Below are 23,783 nucleotides of genomic sequence, written 5' to 3'. Positions count from 1 at the left end.
CCCGTTAAGTCCCGCTTTGCCGCTTCGCGGCGGCAACGCGGTCAGCGCGGGGAATTAAGTTTTTCTTCTTCCTGATGAAAAACGCATCAAATTCTAATATCTTGTAAACTTTGTGGTGTTCAAGTAGGGGTATTACAGTGAAGTAAGAAAGCTTTTAAACATGTATACTCTTCGAACTGGCATGCCATGCACAGAACGAGTGCGTGCCTTATTGGAGTCTACTTCAAAAGACAGTCCAGCGTTCACCCCAAAAATGGTGCGTCCTTCTGTTAAAAGTGCGCCTTGGGATAGGCGAGTAAAGAAGAAAAGATCAGAACTTGATTTCGTCGTGGGTGATTTCAGAGACTTTGGATTTGCTCTCGGACGCTCGCCACGCCCTTTGGCATGAATGACTGAAGTTAATAACCTAAGTGTATCAAATGTAGAGGCGCTGCCGCTTTGTAATGAACAGGGGGTTGTTCCTGTTCAGCAACCCGTTTTGAGCCCACAGTTGTCACAGGTCACCAATGGTGGTAATGAGATGACAGAGCAGCCATGTAATATATCTTTGTCTGATTCAATCATGTTGCAGAATGCTCGATCTGGGGTTGTCAGTTTAAAGCCCCTGACTAAGGAAAAAATTATGATGTTGATGACGATGAAGTTGAAGATGATGCAATTATAGAGCTGGAGTCATCGGACTCTTGTTTTGTGGCCAAGGAGGACGATTCTGATCTTTCTAAGTCTCCAGCTTTATTTAAAACTGGAAATATTTCCGAGTCTGAAAGCTCTATTTCATTTATTCCGCCGACCCCTAGGAGACCGAATAGAAACAGTTCAGTTGTAAATCCGGGCCTCTTGATAAAAAAGTAACCCCTATGACTTTGGAAACTATGAATACGGCCAAGATGTCCCTTGCCAAATTATTTGAAGCATTAGACTCAAAGGTTAATTTGATTCAAGATAATGTTGAAAACATTATGAGATTACAGAAGGAGTTTAGTTTGTCCTTGGCCCAAAAACAAGAGTCTGATGCCGAACAGGCAGCTCTCTTCTCAAAACAATTGGGTCTGTTGTTGTCAACATGTAAAAATATAGATGTCCAATTAGATGGAAAACTAAGTTTACTTATAGCCAGAAAAAACATACAAAGTTTTAAGACTGCTGTGCCTTTTGTTGAGGGTATTATAAGAGAAACAATAGCAGAGAAGGCTGAGAATGCACCTTTGGTATTACAAACGGGCCCAATAACAGCAACAGTTAAAACCGCTGTTGAGGGTGAGAGGGGGAAAATCCTGTGAAGATGACAGTAATGGCTCTCTCATCCGACCAGTTAGTGTCGAGTGAAGAGGAGGCAGGAGTCCCTATTGCTGACGATTTAAAAATAAACAACGTGAAGCTGCTAAAAGGGGCTTACACAATATTTGCTAAAAATTCCAAAGGGTTGATTAACCAATCGAAGGCAAATGTAAAGAAATCAAAAAATGAAAAGTCCAGGATAATGGCTTCGAGTGGGCAAGCAAAACCATTTTTTAAATCATTGTCTAACCCAGATAGGTGCTCAATGTTAGCCTCTAATGCGATCACAAAAAAATATCAGAACTTATCACAAGAAAGACAAAGAATGATGAACAAGGGTATGAACCTCCACCATGTGATTCCCTCTCATGCTCCTCTAGACGAGCTAGTGCAAATTGCGGAGAAGCTAGAGAGCGGATCTAGAAATGTGACAGCTCAGACTCAAGTATTATCTGCTTTAAAGAAGAAGCAAGTGAATGATGACCAAGTATCTAATTCAATAGTTAACACACAGGATCTTAGGAAAGCAGTAGATGAATATATGAGTCAATTTCATCTGAAGCCGTCTCTGACTCAGCCCCTAACTCGGATTTCTACTCCAATGATGGAAAAGCCTGAACTAGAGTATGATAAGAATACAAATGTTGGGAGGGCCTTGTCTAATCAAGAAATAAAGTCTTCCAGGAATGATTCATCAGTAACAGAATCAACATCAGATGCTCAAGACAATCTGCAAAATAATATCTTAAGCACAATCAAAGACTGTCTAGTTGCTCTGACTTCAGAACAAAAAACTCTTAAATCATCCCTGAAATCAGTGATTAGTAGTCAATCTGATGCGGTAAAAGCTTCTGATGAAAGAAGCACTCTCAAGAATGTTTCATTTAAATCCCCAGTAGAGGAGACAAAATGCAGGTCGCATATAGAAACACCTAATAAGCAGAGAGGTCCGGATTCAAGAGTAACATCTAAGAGTAAAAATCCCTCCCAGTTGTTCTCTTTGTTTCTTAGTTGTCGGGGGGGGGGTTCCTTCCCAACGTACACCATGAACAGAGGGAGTATCATGCAAATATTTTCCGATATTCCTATTCTGGAGGATATCTCTTCGAGTGATGTGGTACAAGTAGAGTTCCCCGATGATAATGATCCAACAGTGTCCTGTCTGTGGATAGGATCTCGCATCATTTTTAATATCATTTGGTCTGCTAGATCTGACCTTTTTGACTTGGGCTTTAATTTAATACCAACCACAAAAGAAACCCTAACGGTTGAGGTTGCTTCCAAATCTGCTAGTCAGGGGACTAATGGTGACTGCATTCCAGTTAAAGGATGCAATTCTGGGAAAACGTAACTAAGAACAGATGATCTCGATGCTCGATCTCAGAAATTGATAGTCATGAGCTGGAATACTAGGGGACACAAACACCTGTTAAACAACGTTAATTGCTGTTTGAAAGAATGTGATCTAGTTCTTATGCAGGAAACTTGGCTAACCGTCCCATTATCGTGGGACAACTATTATGTCCACTTAGTACCAGCCATAAAGGGACAAAAAGGCAGACCTATGTCTGGTTTGGCAATTATTTCCAATGTGTCCACGACAAGTATTATTTCAGACGGGCCCAATCCAAATTCTTATTTGCAAGGCTCAATAATAATGTTCCAAAAATTGAAATTCTTAGTTATAAATATTTATTGGAACCCAATTGCAATTCTAACCTCTACTTTTTTTAATGAATTGAATGCACTAATGGAAGACACTTTAACCATCACAGATATTGCACATGTAATATTAGCTGGGGATCTAAATATACATCTGTTGGCATCAACTAAGAAAAGAAACATGGATCGGGTCTCATATTGGAAGGCATTTATCAATACTTGGGATCTAATTATGCTAAATGGAGCAGTGGAGACTGACAATCCTCCATCTCATACTTGGACCTGTGGAGCCCAAAATGCTATAATTGATTATATGTATTTTGATAGAGGATTGTTTGAGAAAATTTCTGAGTTTAAGGTTATCCCAACCACAGCGAGGGATCACTGGATGCTGAGGGCTGAGTTTTTAATTCAGGCTAAGGATGAACCACGATCCTGTCAGCATCAACTGAGCAATCTAGTTATAAATCCCCAACGGAACAGACTACAATGGTCAGGTGATGCACTGCACGCATTTGCGTGCAGTGTGACCGATGACCATCAACGACTGTTGAGAGGTATGGACTCAGCTGATTATCATGAAAAGATGCATCATTTTGCTTCTGTCTCAACTCCAGGTACTAAAAAAAGTAATAAGTGTCACATCCATATATTTGATCAAGGCATCAGAGAGAGAAAGGCGCAGTATCGAAAACAGAAAAGACAAATAGCCTATTTACCGGTACATTATCGAGAGCTTGCCCTACGCAAATTGAAGACTAATTACAAGAATTGGGTCCGATGTCATAAGGCAGTTATGTTTCAGCATGATGGTGAAAAGTGGTTACAGGTGGCTAAAACTAAAAATACATCGCAAATTTGGAAGTTAATAAATAATGGAGCAGTTGGCTCCCAATTAACAGCTCAACTCAATGGTGTGTCGGAAAAAAGGTGGGTTACTTATTTCTCTGGCATATATGATCGTCCAAACAATAATATCTCACAACTAAATTTGGAATCTATTAACCCATCTATTAAGCTAGTTCATCAAGAGCTCCAGGGCCAGATGGCTTGTCAAATTTTGTTCTAAAACAAAATCCGGAATCATGGGCATCCATTCTTTACGAAGTTTTCCAAGCTTTGCAAATTAAACAAGCAGTTCCTCCATCGTGGTGCAAGGCCATTACGGTGCCAGTCTATAAGAAGGGTGATCGAGCGGATCCTGCAAGTTATCGTCCGATTTCTCTTCTTGACGCCCCTGGCAAGATCTTTAGTAGAATTGTCTTGAGAGATCTTAACATCTGGGCGTCAGAAGAGAATCGGCGAGATCCATTTCAAACGGGATTTGTTGCAGGACTTGGAACCAGCATTAACATAACGACTCTTAATGCAATTAAAGAGTTGTTTGCTACAAGAAATCAACCAATTTATCTGGCGTATGTTGATTTTCGAGTAGCCTTTGATTCTGTAGACCGGAGCTTGCTATTTGAAAAATTGTTGAAATTTAGTTGTCCATCCTCGCTTGTAAACTTAATATATTTACTTCACACTAACACCTCAATGAAGGTTAAAATGAATTTGGAAGGGCTGTTGTCTGAAGAGATTTTCACCAAGCGCGGCCTGAAACAAGGCTGCATTCTTGCCTCCACACGGTTTAATTTGTTTATACTTGACCTGGGCAGCGAATTTAGTAATGTATTGAATGATGCTCCTAAACTTGGGACCCAGAGAATTGCATGGCTTCTGTATGCAGACGATTTAGTTCTCATCTCGCAGACGCCGAGTGGCCTGCAGAACATGCTCGATAAACTGAGTCAGTATGTTACAAAGAATAATTTAACGCTAAACCTGGAGAAAACACAAGTAATGGAATTGGGGAGATATAAGGCAAGAGTAAGGAAACAGTATTGTTGGTTTTTGAATAAGCAAAAGTTGAACGTAGTTAATGAATATAAATACCTAGGTGTTATATTCAGCAACTCTCCTACAAACATGCCTCAAAGAGACAGTATAAAGGGTAAACTGTCCACCTTAATATCACAAGCGAGGATCTTACAACATAAGTATGGAAAGTTCTCGTGCAAGCACATTCTTATCTTTTATCAGCAAAAGGTAATTCCCATTGTTACTTATGGGTCCGAGGCATGGTTACCCTTGGAGGCCTGTTATTGGAACAAATTAGAGGCAAGGTTTTGGAAGAAAGTCTTGAATCTTCCAAACTCTAGCCCAATGGCACTGCTTCGTTTTGAATTGGGAATTCTTTCAGTGAACATACAAGCATCTTGGAAGAGATGCTGCTTATTTCGGAAATGCGTCCTTGGCCTATCTAGTAATAGTGTACTTAAGATTCTGGCAGACTATTTACTACGATCTGAACACTTATTTCCATCAAATTGGAGAGAAGCTGTGATGTTAGATTTGACGGAAGCAAACATCTCTCTAGATCTTTTATTATCCAATCCTACCAAAGCCAAAACTAAACTATACCAATTGGATTGGCATTTAACTGAACAGAACTGTCTGAAATTAAAGGACTTTGACAGAGCTCTGTTTGGGCATAAAAAATTTCCTCAAACGGCTGATTATTTATTAAAATGTCCCTCTCATAATCTCGGAAATCAAATATTGAGGTTTCGCCTAAATTTATGGCCAACAAAACAAATCTTGTTAAGGAGGGGTATTATTAAGCCAGATTCCTCATTATGTCGATTCTGCAATGATGGAACAGCTAAAGAAAATCTGAAACATTTATTAATAGAATGTGTTGCTTTAAAAATGCAGAGAAAAGACATTATCAGCAAATTAACAAGGCACCATTGTATAAGACGCTCCAATGATGAGCTATGGTATGAGCTATTTGCGACATCAAAGATCACAGTAAGAATAGCCACTATCCAATTCTTAAACAAGATACTGTGTTCACTGTAATTCAGTAAGTAACTTGATGTCTGATGAACGGGAGAATGAGTGCAAAGCATGGCTTTCTTAATATTGCTTAATACTTTGATATCTACCTGTATAGAGTGTGTCCATATTTGTTTTTGGTGTGTTGCCTTTGATTTTGATTTGGACGAGTAGTCATATTAATCATAAGTTGGTATGGTATGATGTTTTTATCTGTTTTATTTAATATATTTAAGTCAAGTTGCTTAATTTTATTGCTAAAAATTATTTTCCTTGTATGTGTTTTGTAAAAATAATTTTGTTTTGAAAGGTTAATCTAATTAGCCAACCAATATAAATAAATAATAAGATGGGAGCAGGTGGGGGAGCCCAGGGACTGTACTGGGAGTAGGGGGCGCAGGGACGGCGTGTAGTAGTTCGGTTTATGGTCATAAAACCGAAAAAATAAATTTCGGAAAAAAAATCTCAAAAAAAAGGCTGAAAAAAAAGTCAATTTTTTTTTATCGAAACCCCCCCTTTATTTATTTTTTTTACCATTTTTTTTTAATCCCGGACCCTAAAATAAATATATAATTAAAAAAAGAGAAATTCGACTTTTTTTTTCGGTATTTTTTTTTTACCTTATTGTTAGTCGAGATTTTTTTTTCGAGATTTTGACCGACCACCGTAGTAGTTCATAGCCATTTGTACATACTGTCCATTTGGCATTTTTTGGGGGGGCCCGGTCTGTCCATATTTTGCTCAGGGGGGCCTAAGCCAAAAAAGTTTGAAGACCACTGCCATATGGGGTGTCCAGTCAAATGTTAAAAAAAAGGATCGAAAGGCCTTTTGATCGAAAACAAAAGGACTGAAAAAAAGGTTCGAATTTTTTAAAATTTATTTATATATTTTTTTAGTTTAGCATGTATAAAAAACTTTTTTATGAAAAGAAAACGTGGGGTTGGGGGGGAACCCCACCATAAAACCATTTTTTTTAAAAAGAAAAATTCAATCCTTTTTTCGGTCCTTTTACTGTCGAAAAAAAGGCATTCGAGCCTTTTGTTTTCGAACCTTTAACCTAGAACCCCATATGGTCATCCAAGAGCAATGTACGCCGTTCATATGTATAGTTGTGCCTTCTCCCTATGTTTCTCGGCCTTAACATTCTTTGGCCTCTGCGGGATGTATTTACTCATGTCTACTGCAATACCTTCTTTGTCTTTGGCTGTTCTCTGATTTACTTACTATTGATGATGTTCTGTTATCCCTTATGCTAGAAGATATGATTGTAAATAGTGATGTGGGGATGGAGAGAGAAAGGTGTTGGTACACAGTTTAGTTGCTAAGCAGACATTTCATGCACCTCACAGCATTTTTGTAAGAAAAATGATTTCACTCATTGTGGTGGTACAGCTATAGTTGAATACAGTGGGTAGTGCTTTACACTAAACGTAAGCCTTTATTGGCACTCTGTGCCTTGGTTCTTTTTTTGATAATGAGTCTGTCCAGTGTCTCTGAGAATTTTAACTGTTTCTGCTAGATAGTTATATTTGGCTATTACAAGAAATGTGCACACAGCCCTGTGGCAAGTACCACATGTAGGCAACGTGTAGTCGCAGTATTGTCGAGGCTTAATCGCCATCTTGCTAGTCACCATGGAGAAACAATAGTTGATGGATAATCAAAGCCCTCTGAAAACTTTTCATGAATTTAAATAGCCAATTTAAATAGACTGAGATGACCACTATTGTTGAAGCTGACCAGAGCAGCCAGGTGAACCGTCCAGCACTTGGCTCTATCCTGCATGGTGGCCCTGAGACAGCTCTGAGATTGGCTTTTGTAACCATTTGATCCCACAGCAAAGGGAATCAGGCACATAAAATCCTTCCTATATTCCCGTCACATAGGGCTGCCCGAGGACCCAGATGAGCGGTCCACTTGGAGATGATGAAATAAGCCATGTGAGCCCTTCAGTGCCTGACCGAGCCCTGCAAACTGGCCATCTTAAAGACAGGAAGCTATGAGTTTGGCCTGTGTAACCATGTGACCCCCCCCAGCGAAGGTGAACATGCCTCCAAGACTACCTATATCCCCGTTTCACATGGATCTGCGTGGTCCCAGACACGTGCTCCACTTGAAGCAGACCAGATCAGGCAGTCCAGCCCTCTACAGGCTGACTCTATCCCGCATGGTGGCCATCTTCAAGGCAGGTAGCAGGGAGATTGGCCCATGTAGCCATGTGAATTCCTTCGCATACCGGCCCCCAGGCATCCCACGGGGCCTGTACATAACAGGACCAATACAATTTTACAACACCCTTCACCCAGAAAAGTCACCCTTACCCTCTTCCCTTCCCAACCACTCACCCCTCCTTCGCCCTCTAAATGACATTGTTACTTTCACAGGGTGGACCTGAGACCTTGTGGGGATAAAATATGCCGGCCCTCTGACAAGCCTAAGCACTTTGCGACCATCACAGTGGTGATATGGCACTGTATAGATTCTCTATAATGTAACATAGCAACATAGAAAATAAAAGGTTCCCCCTTCCCTAACCCGAGGAAAAAAAACTGGCAAAGAAAATGCTACATCCCCCCACCCCCCACCATGATGTTGCAGTAGCTGATAATACATTCCATAGTTCTTTCATGAAGTCATTGCGGGGAGACACAGCTTGCAGAAAGGTAGATAGTTGGTAACGGCTCTATGGAAGCCATACACATCAGTGGGCAAGTTGGATGCAACCAGCCTGAATATATCTGGCTGTCACTAACGTTGATGCTCTGCTTCTGACACAACTTTTCTTCTCAGTTTTGACTAAGGGCCTGATTCATGAAAGTGTTTTATAATGGCACAATCCTATCGGAAAACGTTCCATGAAGCAGGCCCTCAGTGTCGATCGAAGTTGGGACTTGCAATCTGGCATGTTTCTCCTCTTCTGGCAACCGCATGAGCATAGTAGAGGGAGTAGTTTGGGGAGGTGATCACAATCTCGCTTTTTAATTGACTTTACTTCCTTCCTCTGTACCATACTCCTGTTTAGTTTATAGCTCTCTGGAGCAAGACCACAGGTGGCACATAAAGTAAACCCTCATCTACCATGGGCAGCCTGTATTCCCTAATACATGGATGGGCTGATAAAGGACTCCATTAGACACTGTTGTGGTTGGTGGCTGGACCACAAAATGTGTGGATGGACAGAGCAGTACTCTGTGAATCGTGCGAGTGAAAAGCCCAACAAAGAAGACGGAGCCACATGGATATATAACCTTCTTTGTTATCCCTCTATATGCTTCTGATGCCGGCTTCCTTTGGTAGCCCCTTCTCTTCCTCCTCTGTTCCCTGTGTGGTCTCCTTCCGCCTCGCCCTTAAGGTCGTACCTCATTTAAGGTGGTCTAATCCTTTCCACTCTGCAACAGACACGTGTGTTACTTCTCCTAATATCACAGTTGGCTTTGTCTTCATTGGGAGCAGCACAGAGCTCGGCCCCCCTCAGCCCCTGCACTACTATTCACTAACCCCATGCAGGATTAACAATAAAGGTCAGGACTCAGGAGATAGTTTATGGTAAGGGGCTGGGAAGAAAAACTACAGGTGGGACGTTCTACCCAGCAGTACTTACTTTAGCTTTATTTTGGATTTAAAAATTCGATAAACGCACTTGCCAATACAGAAATACAATACACATGTACAGATCTCCAATATGCCAAGCATTACTCACAATAACATTCTCCAACACTTGAATAAGGGAGTCGTACTAAAATCAACACAGAAAATAATATATCATGGAAATGTGAAAACAGAGTTAATATCAATATCAATATTGTCCATAATAAAATCATTAATATATCAGGTCGAGACTTGGAGCAATCCCAGGTTTAATTAGAAAGATGTCAATCGGCGTAGTAACAACCCAACAGTAGTCATTGCAGAGGGAGCAATTTCCTTGGTTCGCGCTGGTTAATCCAGGGTGCAAATGTCGCTTGAATGGTTCCATGTGACAATGTCCCCACAAAAATGTCCCCATGCAAGAATGGCACCATTTTTGTGCGGAGACATTATCATAAGGAACATGCGGGAGACACCTCTGCAACCCCCGCTCCCAATTTACTTACCCCATATATTGTCCCTTATATCTAATATCGCCTATGCCGTTTCCCGGCGACTATGTGTATGGCGACATTATATATGGGGACAATATTAGCTGATACCGCAGGAATTGGTGACACAGTATTAATAATATGAAGTCTTCTGTTGCTCAGATTTTTTGTTAAAGGCAAACTCCCTGTGCGATCATTGGGTGGGGAAAACGAGCCAACGTTTCCACAACTGAGCAGTTCCAAGATTGAGGTTTTGAGCCAGTCGCAGTTGTGAGCTGGTTTAGCTGCTTGGCACATTTTAAAGCCTCTGAATGATTACTTTCATAGCTGCCTCTCCAAAAAGATTCTTTAGTTCATGGCAAAAAAGAAGCAGATTCTTTTTTTACTTTATGTAAAACTTTCCAAATTTACAGTAATACTAAATAAGAACATGAAAAAGAACACGATGCAGTTCTCATTGAACCAGAACACAACGTAACTCAGAATGTAAGAAAGAACAGCAACAATAACATCACAATGCTATCGAAATAACAAGAAACACAAATGTGCAAGTAATATACATATTCAATTTCAATAGATTACAAACAAATGTTTCACTGAAATGTTTTAGATTGCCAATACCAGAGATCTGCCGCTTGGCTTATCATGGCACTTGCCCCCTAAGGCTATATCTGCTGCTTGGCTTATCATGGCGCTTGCCCCCTAAGGCTGGATCTGCCGCTTGGCTTATTATGGCGCTTGCCCCCTAAGGATATATCTGCTGCTTGGCTTATCATGGCGCTTGCCCCCTAAGGCTGGATCTGCCGCTTGGCTTATCATGGCGCTTGCCCGCTAAGGTTGGATCTGCTGCTTGGCTTATCATGGCGCTTGCCCGCTAAGGCTGGATCTGCCGCTTGGCTTATCATGGCGCTTGCCCCCTAAGGCTATATCTGCTGCTTGGCTTATCATGGCGCTTGCACCCTAAGGCTGGATCTGCCGCTTGGCTTATCATGGCGCTTGCCCCCTAAGGCTATATCTGCTGCTTGGCTTATCATGGCGCTTGCCCCCTAAGGCTGGATCTGCCGCTTGGCTTATCATGGCGCTTGCCCGCTAAGGTTGGATCTGCCGCTTGGCTTATCATGGCGCTTGCCCCTAAGGCTGTATCTGCCGCTTGGCTTATCATGGCGTTTGCCCCCTAAGGCTGTATCTGCCGCTTGGCTTATCATGGCGCTTGCACCCTAAGGCTGGATCCGCCGCTTGGCTTATCATGGCGCTTGCCCCCTAAGGCTGGATCTGCCGCTTGGCTTATCATGGCGCTTGCACCCTAAGGTTGTATCTGCCAGTTGGCTTATCATGGCCCTTACACCCTAAGGCTGGATCTGCCGCTTGGCTTACACATACTTCACATACTTCGAAGAAATTACTTCGACAAAACTTTGATTTATATAGGGTGTTGGTGTTAAAAGCGGAGGGGAGAGGCTTGAGGGGGGGTACTAGTGTATGGCGAGGGCAGGTTGGGGGGACCACCCAACTTTAAGAAAAAAGAATCAAAGCTAGTAATTACCACCAGCAAAAATGACATGGAACCAGGAGCAGTCAAGGGAGAGCATGGAAGCCTGGTTTCTAGGAACAGCCTAAGTCACCCAATGTACATTAACGGTTAGATGATGGTAGAACCTGTGCTCCACGTCAATCCAAATCAAAACCACTAGTGGCTTATGTCCCAACAAAGCCGCTGCATTCCACTTTCTAATTAAGTTGTTGCAGAAACACACTATCCAGAATGCCTCCCGTTGGAGAGGAATTGTACGATGGGACTGAAAAAAAAGGTCCGACTGTATAAAAAGTCAAAAGAAATGCTACCAACAAAGGTTCGAACACCAAAAGTTTGAACCTTTGGTGGTAGCATTGTAGGTAAGTATATAAAAAAAGACTGCGGGGGTGTCCCCCGCAACACCCCGCTCACTATACTGTGTGGTATAGTGAGTGGGGTGTTGCGGGGGACACCCCTGCAGCACACCTGGAAAAAATTAATTGAAAAAACAGGGGCTGCAGGGGTGTCCCCCTGCAGCACCCCGCTCACTATAATGTGTGGTATAGTGAGCGGGGGATGCGGGGACACCCCTGCAGCTCCTGAAAGAAAAGAAAAAAGAAAAGGACCCTAAGGGAACTGGCACTGCAGGGACTCAGCGTGTAAAAAAGGTAAGTAGGGTTTGTTTATGTTGGGGGTGTGGGTGGGGGTGTGTTGAGGGTGTGGGTGGGGGAGTGTTGTGGGTATGTTGTGGGTGTGGGTATGTCAGGGTTTTGAATGCGTGTTCGATTGGGAAATGTGCGAACCTTTTGTGGTTCGCACATTTCTCATGCAAACTTTTCCATCGCTGACTTTTCCGCGACGGAAAAATCATGCAGACCCGTTGAAGTAGCCATCTTTCATGCATACCCCAGGATGGGTGGCGGTGGGCCCTCCTCATGAATATGAAACTTCACTTGCGTGACTTGCTGTTTCAAGTCAATAAAGTGTCTGGCCAAAGTGGGCTGCAGATCTTTAGTTCTGACTGTAGATTTTTTTCCTGGCAACATATTTTAGCCGATCACAATGTTGATGCACACAGGTTTTCCCTCAGGATAAATTGATCAAATAGAATAAGCCACTTATGTAACATGGAAAAATCCCTCAATATGATCGTGTTGTTAGTCATGGGAGGATGACTAGAGGTATAATGTTGTCGCACTTGTGATGGAGACAGGAAAGCATGCCTTGTTCGGCACATGTGGCCATGTTCCAAAGGCTGGTCCTACGTGCAAATAAAAGCATTGGCGTTTGCTACAATTGTGAGGGTTATAGCTGTACCATCATGAAAGGATTTTCAAATGGTTAGTCACAAAGTTTGCGATTCGCTTGCAGGGGCAGGTGTGGGGCCGGCACATAAGGTATTCCGGAACAATGCACAGCGGTCTTGGTTTGAATGCATCTGTACATGTATGTTGTTGTGGAATACATCATGATGCTTGTTATACATGATCTTTATGAGATCCACATTGGGAGAATGTATTGAGCATCTCTCGTTGATGTTGTGTGCAGGGGTCAGGCAGGGAACACATTTTAATTTGTACTTCTTGCGAGTTGTATTCCATTGAAGAATACTGGATGGTAGTAGAATACTGTCTTTGTCAACAGGTCCTACAAACAAGTCAATTATGAGTGACTGAGCTGCCAGCTGTGGTATTGAGGAAGCTCCCATGTGTGGTCAGCTGAAAGGTGTGTTAGAGATGCAGCAATTCAAACCACATCTTTCAGTAGATGTTTCATCTCCTTGCCACATATCAAATATCTCCTTGATGTGTTGCCACAATACTTTGATGTGGCGTGACCATCTTCTGTGTTTCAAAATGAAACTTGTGTGAAATGGGGCATGGAAATATTTGCATAGATAGGGTTCGCCTTAGCCACACTTTGTGGTGTCCATTCTTTTGAGGTTCAGCTGATTTTTATACGCTAAGAAGTTGTGGAACAAGTGTGTGTGTGTGTGTTTGTCTTTCCTTACATTTCCTGCATTACTCCCCGGTGAGGGATATTCCAACTGTTCAAAACTTTCAGAGTGTGGTGCGCTAGAAGAGAAAGCCTTCATGTCAGCAGTGAAGAGGTGTTTTCGCAGATAGCCATGAATAGTAAAACTAAAGAATAATTTAAATTATGAGGAACAATGGGAGGGAGGGGGATGTGGTCCTTCTTACTGATAAAGATTGTCTGGTTTTGCATTAGCGACTCTTTGGATACTGGGAGCCTTGACAATATGAGTGCATTTATATGGATCTCCCCTTCGTGGGCTTTCTGATGAACAAGCCCGGTCACACCTAGTGCTTTTACATGTTGCTTCCCAAGTGAAATATCCTTTGCGTAGCATATGCTGCTGCTTTGTGGTGCAAGCCGTGACACATTCAGGAAGTGTGTATGGTTTGTACCAGTGTGGGTTCTTTGATGAGTACATGTATATGGTGGTTGCCATATCTTGACTAGGGATTATGTTTGGAATACAAATGTTTGTGATTCTTTGATAAGTGTCCATTTATTATCGTTTATTTATCATTTATTTAAGTATCTTGATCCAAAACCCTGTGCGCAGAACAATGTTGCAGGTGCAGCTATAGGTGGTGCAAAACAACGTAGCGTAAGGCAGGGGGCCAAGAACGCTAGCATGAAGAAGAGACTGGACGTGGAGAGAATACCCAATGACCGTAGAGAGCCCAGCACATGGTTAGCTCATGACAGGTAACCATTGGTGTTGCAGAGAGCGCAGGATGGTTTCAGTTGATTTGGTTTGACACCCTAGTCCTACAGTGTTCTAGGGGCTGTCTGTGTCGTGTCACAGGAATCGGGCGGCAGGGTTAATGCCCTCCCAGGTTTCTTGAGACTGCCTGGCTGTTACCTTATATTTAGCCTTACACAGACATCCCTCTTTGTGGGTCACTTGTTCTCCCAGTTTCCAGGACCCTCAAGAAGCTACTCTGTGTACTAGTATCTTCCCCACCATATAAACAAAGAAAGAATACATAATTGAATCACTTACTCTGAAACTATAGTAGAAAAGGTTGTCTTGCACATGCCTTTTGCTTGTGATGCAATCCTTAAACACTTCACGTCTACCACACTTGACCAATCCTCCAAATTTCCGGTTGCGCTTTATTTCAGATCTTTTGGGGACATGGCATTTAATGCCTAACCAAACTTACGGGGAAATAGTATAGCTTCCAGTCTGAGGGGAGTGGAGGCGTGCTTGCTACCTTGGGGGTAGATGCCCCCTCGGATCAGGAGAGGAAGCACAAAACCAGCTGCACTCTGGCCTGGGGCGAGGTTTAGGCAAAGTAGTCTGAGCAACATGGGGAAAGATTCCGCTGAATCCGGATTGCAGAGGGCAATCTATAACGGACAGGCTTTGGCGAGCACTTGGGAAATATTCACGTACCTTCCCCCTTCATTCTGCTCCGTATTCTTCTCTACCTAGAAATGTCTGATTCACTCACCTAGCAGGCCAGTATTTGTAATGGAATGTCATGTGGGCACTCTTTCCTTCACCTGTCCATGATAGTTCCAAAAGTCCTCCAGAGGGGAACTGAGGTTCAGTGATCATCCCTCTCTTATGCTTGGTACCAAAGTTCCTCTAGAGGTTCACTGAGGTTCCGTGATCATCCATCTCTCATGCTTGGTACCAAAATTCCTCCAGAGGTTCACAGAGGTTCCTGATCATCCATCTCTAATGCTTGGTACCATAAGTCCACCGGAGGGCAAATGATGTGAACTGAGTCTCCCTGATGATCCCTCTCTCAGATGTCTATCCAGGAAGAGCAAAGCCATGCTTTCCTGGGTGTGATTTTATTCAGGAAGCCCCCCCCCCCCCGCCACAGCACCCGCTCAAGCAGGGAGGTGACTTGGAGCACTCCAAAAGGATGAGGTTCTCTGTCAATGATTGTGCATGGTCTCTCACCTGAAGTACAGAAGATCAGTCTGCAAAACTACCTTCTACAACCAGCTAAACTGAATTCACAGTCTATTACCTTGCCCTGGACTAGCCCACCACGCCATGCTTTTGGAATTCTCAACACTGGAGGCACTGCACTCTCCATGCTCTCACCAGAGGAATGATGTCATCAGTCCTATTCAGGACAGAAAGCACACGGGGAACGCAGTTTGCCATCACCATCTATAGCGTCTGGCTCTCCTTCTGTGTCATAGACTCCTATAAGCAGAATGTATGTTTAGCACTATAATCGCCAGCACATAGTCATACTTCAATGACTCACAAGCAGCAGTTACATCTTTCCCTGTTGTTTTTCTTTGAATCTTGCGCAATTTAAGGTGGAAGTCGAACGCCAGCATTCCTTCTTTCAGCAACAAGCACTCTCCTTTAGATGGCCTGACCAGGGCAAGCAAGGCCCATCACATTTCCTGTACCATTGATTAAGTATGAAACAGAGGGTGATTTTAACACTAGCTCTTGTATACATGTTTGCTTTGGTACCTTTTATACCCTTCGCACTGTTTTCTCTTCTCAGTACTTCATTCCTTCATGGCTTCATTCAATGAATCGGATCCTCAGGAATCTTATGTTTTCCGGCATAATATTCCCCTTTTACTACTAGAGAAGTGTCAGAGTGTAGAAGGAAGTGGCCAGTGGTGCAGAAAAGAAATTCCATTCAAGTTTAATGTTGGTTAATTGACCCATGTACCCTGGGTCTTATGATCTAATGTGTATAATCTTGTCATGTTCCACTCGGGTTACAAGTAAACTGTCTGCCTTGTTGTTTATAATCACCAGGATCATTTGAATGACCTTACGGCGGCACATGCAATGCAACGGGTGGAATACAACATTTATATATCATGCCAAACCATAATGAAGCGTGCCAAGATCAGCACCAAGCTTGTCAAGATGTTGGCTTGTCTGGATTGCTGTCACGCTATCGATATACCAGACAATTTAGCAAATGGGGTTTACGCCTTCCCAGTAGCTAGCAGATATCGGAGCTTTCCATATCCAAACAACTCCTTCTTAGAACAGCCACTCGCTCTTGTTTCCCTATGGATAATGTTCTGTTTGCGCGGAAGCAAGTGAAGGCGATGTTTATCTGAATATTAAGCATGTCTATGCTTGTTACATGGTACCGTTCTGCACGGTAATGGCCCAAAATGTCGCCCTCATAATTTCGATGACCGAAATTCCGACTTTTTTTTTTTTAGACCTCCCCCTTACACCACATACATATGTGTGGGGGGCTATATGATATAATAGTAATATGTGGAGGTTGCGGGGGGTCGCCCCCGCATATGTATGTGCTGAAAAGGGGGTTTAAAAAGAAAAGTGAGCATTTTCGTCCGTCGCAATTATGGGGGTCGCAGTCATCACATAGGCCCTTCTGTACATAAGTCCTGTTCCTAACTTAGCTCATGAGGAATGATTATGGCTGTTTAACTGGCTTTTTCCCATCTCCAAGACTGTCATTTTGGGGAATGTAGAGGACAATTTACCAATTCAGAAGGTCTTCAGATCTGCAGGGAGTATGAGGGAGGTGAGGATCAGTGGTCAACAGAGGCCAAGGAAGCAGCTAGTGTAAAGTATTAGAATCCAGGAAATCTTGAAAAAGCGCCTCTATGTGGTGAAACTGAAAACAGACATGCGAAGAACTGTGGTGGGGCATATCGACACTCATCCCCTATGTAGAATGTACACACCCGCGCCTTAACTGTGGGGTATGTACACCGTTTAAGAGCACTTAAAGGCCTGTGTTTGTAGATTATGGTGGCAACTGTATTTTCCACTGCATATTATTGGGGTAGATGGTTTCTGACCACAATATTCTATTCGATGCTTCCCCTATTGAATTCAGCAGTTGGCGTCATTCAATATAGTTCTATATATCACAATATAATGATGCAACTTATATTGATGGCTTGCCTGGTCCCACTGGAATGTGCATTCCTTCATCGGGTCCAGTGAGTGTATCCCTTCCCTCTTGTCCTCCTTTTCTCTAGAGCTTCTGTCCTTGTCCTGCCCCTTCCCCATTCTCTCTCTTCCCATTGATTTCTTCACCTCAGAGCAATGTCTTTACTGCAATGAAGTGCGATCCAAAACCTGAAATAAAATAAGACATCGACCAAGCCTTGTTACATTCAAAACTTGCTGTGGGGGTTATAGTCAGTGTGCAGGGCCTTCCAGAGGTGTGACTGAGTGTTCTTCACAAACAAGTATCTTTTCTACTTTATTCCAAAGAGGAAGACTTTAAGACTTTCCCATTTATAGGAGCCATGCCATTTCAACTGGATAGTGTTTGGTGTTGTCATTGAGGAGGCACTGCATTAACTGTAGTCAATATTTTTTTTAAATGAGCACCCCATGTTATTTACTTCAATATCCTCCCACATTGAGCATGTTGCTTATCTGCAGACAGCTGGTGAGATTTTGCAAAATATTTGGTACCATCGATGGTGGGGAACGTTTTTTCAACCTAGAACTTGAATGTATGTGAACAGCTCTACAGATAAGGGGTGTATCGGCACTTTTACTTCCAAAAAATTGGCAAATATACGAAAGAAAAATAGGGAGTAAAAGTACTCCCAACAAAAAATAGGAAGTCGACACATAGGAGCATGTCCCCCAGCTCTGTAGATGTGGACTAGTAGCTACATGTAGTGCCACAGGAAGAAACAACCATTATTATTGTCTGATCCGAAGGGGTAAAAAATGTATCTTTTTAATGTTCATGAATACCCAGGTGCAAAGAAATATTTTATTACATAAACATCCTTGTTTTACCATAAACATATTTTTACTTGGTTATAAAATACTCCCATTGTGAATTAGATTTTGGACCTCATCAGGAATCTGGCGGTATCCCGACGGTAATACCGCCAGGCTACTGCCAGCGCAAATAGCATTGCCGCTACTCGGTCTGGCGCTAATAGCGCCGGATCACAAGTGGCTGTTGGGAGGTGATTGTCCATTCCCCATTGGGCTCATAGGAACCAATGGGGTTGAGGGGCGCTATTTCCGCCGGCGGTAATTGGAGTGGCGTTAATAGCACCGAAAAGAGGCGGTAAGTGGACATTCTTACCTTCAGCTTTTTGCTGGAGGTAAAAATCCAACTTACTGCCCAACCTGTAATAGGGCCAGCACTTAAATGCGGCAGTAATGATGTTACCGCCACATTTAAGGGCTACCGCCCAACTAGTGATGAGGCCCTTAGTTTTTAACTCCCTGAAAATCATTTTACTCGCAATGTTACAAAACAGAACAAAATACTCCCAGTTCGAATTCTTATCTGGCGCACTGTATGTGAAGAATGAGGCGACCCCCTGTGTTCCACCCACGCTGCAGCATATTTGGGCTATTGGAAGGCTCAGCAGACAACCAATGCCTTACTATGGGGCTTGAGTCACACCAATAGATCCAACAGCAAGGCGGAAGGTTGCGAAAGAGCAGGGATTCAGATGTCATGCCAGAGTGATGAAAAGCACTTTCTGCTGTGATTGTGTTCCTGGTTAAAATCCTCAAACCACTTTTGCGCCTTGAAACACTTGTGTATATGCGTTATAAATGCCATATCGTATCATATAAAAGAGTATCACTAAAGCAGTGTGGGAAGTTGAAGGAACTGCACTGCACGGTTGAATGGGCCAAACGCTATATATTCTACCACACAAATTCATGACTTTGAACTTTAAACACAGCAGTGATTATCTATAATAATACAGCAAACTTAAGAGTATTGCCTCAAACTTAACCGCATTGGAAAAAAATCAGCTACCCTACCCACTTTATGGTATGTCTTCTCTAATGGTGCCTAGAAACACTTTCTGCTCTATAGGCGCCATGCAAATGCTCAATAAATGAATGAATATTGTGTAATGTTCAGAACTAGTCATTTGATGAAGTGCTCGCTGCTTCAATCTGTGTATGATCTGCAGGTCGCAGGTACAAATCCTGACATGGTCGACTCAGCTTTTCATCTTTCCGAAGTCGACAAAATGAGTACAAATTTGGTTTGGATAACAAGTGCATATAAACTTGTTCTATGTAAAGCGATTTGAATGAAAGTGCTATTTGAATGGTGCATTGTTATAGTAATCATTCTTCAGACCTGTATCCTGACTGAGAAGCATTCGCTTGTAGGGTATCTGGTCTCTTCATCGAGTGCAAATCCATCAAAGTCAGTGCCATCGAATTTTATTCAACGAAAATCATTTCCATTGAAATGACTTTTCCTTGAATAAAATTCGATGGATTTCGATGGATTTTAGGGTCAGGGCAAGGGTTAGATTTAGCATTAGGGCAAGGGTTAGAATTAGGGTTGGGGTTAGGGCAAGGATTAGGGTTGGGTTAGGGTTAAGCGGGTTGGGCATGGGGATTGGGGGTTCTGGGGGAACCCCCCAATATACAAAAAAATGTTAAAACGTTGGAAGGAGCTGGCCAGTGCCGGAATTTCAGCACTGGACAGCTCCATGTAACATTTTAACGTAGAACATAAAAGCATCAAAATGCTATCTTTTACATTTAAAAGTACATATCTATATATGGAAAAGTTTCGATGGATATGTACTTTTAATGAAAAACAGATTTTCTTAAAAAAAATTTGATGCATTGTCTTTTTGATGCATCTTTTTCGATGGATTGATCATAAACCGCTTGTAGATATAAGAACCAGGTTTGAAAAAGTAATGGTGGGGCAAAGCTACTTATTGGTGGGTCTCATGTCAAATGGTGTGAGGCACCCTGGGCGATAAGAATAAGAGGGGAAAGAAGGGGACAGGCCAATAGAATAGGGGGAAAAAAAAGAGAGACGAACTTTGATTGGCTGTTGGGCAGCATAGAGGGGGTCACGTGAGATTGCTCCACTTGCACCAGCTGGACAGCTCCAAAAGCTCAAGATCTGTGCTAACTATCAAGGGTTTAAGCGAACTTTTTTGAAAGTGGTAAACATATGAAGACTAACCTCCAGTGGGGGCGTTCTAAAGTCCAGCGCTACCTGCCTCAAATTGAGCACTAGCAGCCAGAGGTGGTCTGGAGAAAATGGAGAATTGGGCCATTTCCAGATGGTAAAACGAAAGGGGCTGGACCTAACGGACAGGGAATAGCCACTTAGTACATTTATTTTTTCATAAATACCAATAAATGTTCAAATTTCGTTTCTAAAAACTTTTTATTCTCATAATAAATTCATATACAATGCTCAAACATTTCAATAAACAATTAAATGTAATTTCGACTCAGACTGATTCACTCCTACCATTCATACTGTTTTTACTTTTTATAACACACTAGTGACATGTGTATATTTTGGCCTCATATATAGAAGGCCTCTTGCTCTATTGAGATAATTCCACAAAAGTCCTCCATCCACTGTTCTGATGGTTCCGTCTGTGCGTACTTATCACACCGACATTCGTCTACACATGTTTCAGTTGTCTATTTTCGGGACGTGAATATTCGTCGACCCTTAATTCATACAACCTTCTTCAGGACAAGATTAATGGGAGTTTGTTTATTCCCACAGATATCAAGTAGGGTGAGTATCACCACCTAAAATACAATAAAAAACTTCAGAACACTAAAAAACTGAAAAACTAACAAAACATTTAAAACAGATTTCAAATTCATTCCCTGTAGGCTATTCCCTCTTATTTAGAACACATGTGAAGATATTAGTCTAAAAAGTAATCATAGCACACCATCCATGAGCGATTACCTTTACACCCACTCGTATTGTTACCTGGATAAATCCTATTTACATTTTCAATTAGTGGCCACCTCAATCTACCCACCAACCTAGATGCAAACAAACAAACTGTTCTTCTTTTATTTTTTAGAACGTGATACTTACTTAGAATAGAATCCAATTGATTCTCTCTATTTATACGATCTTTTGGCCCTTTTATTTCTTCAAGAGGGGTTCTTCGCAACTCGGGTAGTTACCTATGAGGGAAATGGGAGAGTGTTACCGGGGAGTGAGTATTTAAATGTATCTCTAATTGGGCGATTAGAATGGGACTTACAACTGGCTTAAGTTCAATTCTGAATCCAAAGATTTTTCATAGAAGGCCGCCTTTGGTAGCGACCATGAAGTAAATACTTTGAGCAATTCTGTGGATGGATAGATAAAAATGCGGACATTAAGGTAATCCTGTTAATTTAAATCATCCCGCATCGGGCTATTAATAGAGATTACTTCGCTATATCCCCCCTACCTAGGAGTTTATATTTAGAAAAAGCCCCTTTGTAGTCTGTATCTTTTTCATATATTTACATTCTTTATGGCGCCCCCTTAGTCTACTTCCCCATGCCTTTATTTCCCCTATACCTAACCCATCCACTCGTCGCGTTAAGTCAACGTGTGGTTGATTCCTTTGCATGGAAACGGCTATGCCCGCTCGTGCGCTTACCTGGTAGTTCGATTCGTTCGTTCTGGAAGCTCGCAGAGCTCTGTTTCGTTCTCCCTCTTCCGGCGCTGTTTGTTATTCTGCGGCATGTATCTATTAATGCTCGCGTCACAGTCGTGATCGCGATAGAAAGTGGACTGAAGTACCTAAATAATAGGTAAACACAAAGGACGGACAAGTTACTCCGTTCCTAGACATCAACGAGGGACTACTTACCTTTTTCGTGTTAGATCATGTTCCTGAGTGCTAACGCTTTTTGTTAAATAGGGAAACAACTCAATTTTCTCTGAGATTACTAAACCTTGTGGGAGGACCACCCACATAGTTAATTTTACATATATTTATATATATACATGGTGTAGAGGTTACGTATATTTATTTGTTTATTTATGAACTGCAAAATGCAGTAATGTCAAATTGTTGTACAGTTGGAAAACCCTTGTTAACCCATCACCAAAATATATTAATATATTGCAAGTGGATAATGATCAGACTCTTCCCTTTAGCGTGTAATGAGGGCTCCCCATTCCACTGAAATATTGAGGCTATTCTTTACTGTGTCAAGGCGATATATCCATCGTTGTTCCAGTTTATGGAGCATAGTGGATATATCCCCTCCTCTTTTAGGTAATTTTATAGCCTGTAGCACAAACCATCTTAGGTCAATATCTTTGTGTTGTTTCAGACTGAAATGGTCCACAAGTGGCTTATCAGCCACTTTATTCCGTATACAGCTCTGTTGTTCGCCTATACGTTGGCGCACCTCTCTAGTCGTTTTTCCTACGTACATCAAATTGCAAGGGCAACTAATAATATAAATAGCATTCTTGGTACGGCAATTGGTATGCGTCTTAAATTTCCATTTTACCGACCCATGATTAAATTCATGTCTAGTCTCTGTCAATGGACAGGACACACAATTGCCACATTCATAGTGGCCAATAATGGGGGGTAACCCCCATTGGTTCAGTATAGTTTGCTGTTTGCAGTTCATAAATAAACAAATAAATATACGTAACCTCTACACCATGTATATATATATAAATATATGTACAATTAACTATTTGGGTGGTCCTCCCACAAGGTTTAGTAATCTCAGAGAAAATTGAGTTGTTTCCCTATTTAACAAAAAGCGTTAGCACTCAGGAACATGATCTAACACGAAAAAGGTAAGTAGTCCCTCGTTGATGTCTAGGAACGGAGTAACTTGTCCGTCCTTTGTGTTTACCTATTATTTAGGTACTTCAGTCCCCTTTCTATCGCGATCACGACTGTGACGCGAGCATTAATCGATACATGCCGCAGAATAACAAACAGCGCCGGAAGAGGGAGAACGAAACAGAGCTCTGCGGGCTTCCAGAACGAACGAATCGAACTACCAGGTAAGCGCACGAGCGGGGATAGCCGTTCCCATGCAAAGGAATCAACCACACATTGAATTAACGCGACGAGTGGATGGGTTAGGTATAGGGGAAATAAAGGCATGGGGAAGTAGACTAAGGGGGCGCCATAAAGAATGTAAATATATGAAAAAGATACAGACTACAAAGGGGCTTTTTCTAAATATAAACTCCTAGGTAGGGGGATTTAGCGAAGTAATCTCTATGAATAGCCCGATGCGGGATGATTTAAATTAACAGGATTACCTTAATGTCCGCATTTTTATCTATCCATCCACAGAATTGCTCAAAGTATTTACTTCATGGTCGCTACCAAAGGCGGCCTTCTATGAAAAATCTTTGGATTCAGAATTGAACTTAAGCCAGTTGTAAGTCCCATTCTAATCGCCCAATTAGAGATACATTTAAATACTCACTCCACGGTAACACTCTCGCATTTCCCTCATAGGTAACTACCCGAGTTGCGAAGAACCCCTCTTGAAGAAATAAAAGGACCAAAAGATTGTATAAATAGAGAGAATCAATTGGATTCTATTCTAAGTATCACGTTCTAAAAAATAAAAAAAGAACGGT

General features: G+C 42.0%; 1 protein-coding gene across 3 annotated transcripts in view; it reads left to right on the top strand.

Moving 5' to 3' along the window:
* The window catches only part of TPST1 (tyrosylprotein sulfotransferase 1), a 542,880-nt gene that overhangs the window by 167,018 nt on the left and 352,079 nt on the right, over nt 1–23,783 (top strand). The gene's annotated exons all lie outside the window — the stretch shown is intronic.

Source organism: Ambystoma mexicanum, chromosome 9, assembly GCF_040938575.1.
Source record: "Ambystoma mexicanum isolate Mex_15411 chromosome 9, UKY_AmexF1_1, whole genome shotgun sequence".
NCBI classification, from domain to species: Eukaryota; Metazoa; Chordata; class Amphibia; order Caudata; family Ambystomatidae; genus Ambystoma; species Ambystoma mexicanum.
This window is presented reverse-complemented; position numbering and strand designations above follow the sequence as displayed.